We start from the raw sequence: 2500 nt of genomic DNA, 5'->3' as shown, positions 1-2500 counted from the left end.
CGCAACGTGCACGCGACCGTCGGAAGGCATCCTGCGTTCTCGCGTACTCCCAGCGGCGCCGCTTGCGCTTCTGCGTCGGCGGCGCGGCAGGCGGCCGCTTCGATGGTTGGCGCGGCCGCTGTGTCCTGGTGATCGATCTCTCCCCTCTGGACCCGACCGACGCAAGGGCATCCGGGAGCATGCCCAGGATGACATCGGGCGGCGTGCCCCGCCCCAGACCTATGACACGATCCAGGGCAGAGAAACGCTGGGCGGAAGCGGGTAGCCCCGCCAGATGCTCCCAGATGGCGGCGTCAGTCGGCCCCTCCGGCGGCGGCCCGGTGGTGTCGGCCGCGAAGTCCTCGGCTGCGTCGACGGGCGGCGCAGCGGCCTCGCCCGCGTCTGGCAGCGGGCTCGCTGCTCCCCGGCGGGACGCCGGCTCTTCCCCCCGACCGATCTCAAGCGCCTCCATGAATTGGCGGACAAGCTGCTTGTGGGCAGCTTGCCGCCGTCGGCACTTGATTGCCTCAAGCGTTCGGTCGGGGAACATCCTGATGAGCTCTTGATTTACAAAGAAGAACCGGGCGTCCCTCTCGAGGAACAGTTCGGCCTCCGCCTTGGCGAGCGACAGGACTTCTTCCTCCGTCCACCTCGCGCGATGCCTCTCCGTGACGATCTCCGCGTTGGCGGCCGCAAGGTGTTGGCGGCGGCGATGGACCCCGAGACCGTTCTTGGTGGTGAAGCTGCGGTGGCACTCACTACAGGCGTATACAGCTGCAAAAGTTACAAGATTTTCGGCACGGCCGGTTGGCCGGCTAGGTGCTGGGGGAGTTGGGGTGGCACCTTCAGCGGAAGGGCCACCACTTTTTCTCTGAATACTGCCCCCAACTAAAAAAAGGGATAGTGCGAGGGGGGGCTGGTAACCCCCCCAAGCCCCTGGTGCGGTCTTCCACTCTGCGAAAATCAGCGGGCCCACGAGAAGGGGAGAAGACCGCAGGAGAGGAGAGGCTAAGAGGGCTAGGCCCATGTATTGCGCATCACTCTCCCTGTAACCATAACCCAAGGAAGGCACCTCGCAGCAGCAGCACGACTACATCAAGACCGCACTTCGAAAAGCCAAGTCCGGATGCAGCCACACCGCCGCCACTTGGCCACCTTAAGAGAGTCATAGTTACTCCCGCCGTTTACCCGCGCTTGCTTGAATTTCTTCACGTTGACATTCAGAGCACTGGGCAGAAATCACATTGCGTCAACACCCGCTAGGGCCATCGCAATGCTTTGTTTTAATTAGACAGTCGGATTCCCCCAGTCCGTGCCAGTTCTGAGTTGATCGTTGAATGGCGGCCGAAGAGAATCCGCGCACCCGCGCGCCCCCGGAGGAGCACGCTAAGGCGGACGCGGCCTCGCAGCAAGGAAGATCCGTGGGAGGCCAAGGCACGGGACCGAGCTCGGATCCTGCACGCAGGTTGAAGCACCGGGGCGCGAACGCCGCGCAGGCGCGCGCATCCTGCACCGCCGGCCAGCACGAGGCCGACCAACGGCGAGAGCAGACCACGCCCGCGCTAAACGCCCGCACTTACCGGCACCCCTACGGCACTCACCTCGCCCAGGCCCGGCACGTTAGCGCTGACCCACTTCCCGACCAAGCCCGACACGCCCCGATCCTCAGAGCCAATCCTTATCCCGAAGTTACGGATCCAATTTGCCGACTTCCCTTACCTACATTATTCTATCGACTAGAGGCTCTTCACCTTGGAGACCTGCTGCGGATATGGGTACGAACCGGCGCGACACCTCCACGTGGCCCTCTCCCGGATTTTCAAGGTCCGAGGGGAAGATCGGGACACCGCCGCAACTGCGGTGCTCTTCGCGTTCCAAACCCTATCTCCCTGCTAGAGGATTCCAGGGAACTCGAACGCTCATGCAGAAAAGAAAACTCTTCCCCGATCTCCCGACGGCGTCTCCGGGTCCTTTTGGGTTACCCCGACGAGCATCTCTAAAAGAGGGGCCCGACTTGTATCGGTTCCGCTGCCGGGTTCCGGAATAGGAACCGGATTCCCTTTCGCCCAACGGGGGCCAGCACAAAGTGCATCATGCTATGACGGCCCCCATCAACATCGGATTTCTCCTAGGGCTTAGGATCGACTGACTCGTGTGCAACGGCTGTTCACACGAAACCCTTCTCCGCGTCAGCCCTCCAGGGCCTCGCTGGAGTATTTGCTACTACCACCAAGATCTGCACCGACGGCGGCTCCAGGCAGGCTCACGCCCAGACCCTTCTGCGCCCACCGCCGCGACCCTCCTACTCGTCAGGGCTTCGCGGCCGGCCGCAAGGACCGGCCATGACTGCCAGACTGACGGCCGAGTATAGGCACGACGCTTCAGCGCCATCCATTTTCAGGGCTAGTTGCTTCGGCAGGTGAGTTGTTACACACTCCTTAGCGGATTCCGACTTCCATGGCCACCGTCCTGCTGTCTTAAGCAACCAACGCCTTTCATGGTTTCCCATGAGCGTCGATTC

The 2500-nt window shown here is 62.5% G+C and overlaps 1 pseudogene; it reads right to left on the bottom strand.

Moving 5' to 3' along the window:
* LOC126432457 (large subunit ribosomal RNA) overlaps positions 1-2500 on the bottom strand; it is a 7960-nt pseudogene that overhangs the window by 3942 nt on the left and 1518 nt on the right.

The sequence above is a fragment of the Schistocerca serialis genome, unplaced genomic scaffold (assembly GCF_023864345.2).
Source record: "Schistocerca serialis cubense isolate TAMUIC-IGC-003099 unplaced genomic scaffold, iqSchSeri2.2 HiC_scaffold_1136, whole genome shotgun sequence".
Classification (NCBI taxonomy): domain Eukaryota; kingdom Metazoa; phylum Arthropoda; class Insecta; order Orthoptera; family Acrididae; genus Schistocerca; species Schistocerca serialis.
The sequence above is the reverse complement of the archived record's forward strand: the minus strand, read 5'-3'. Positions and strand labels throughout refer to the sequence as shown.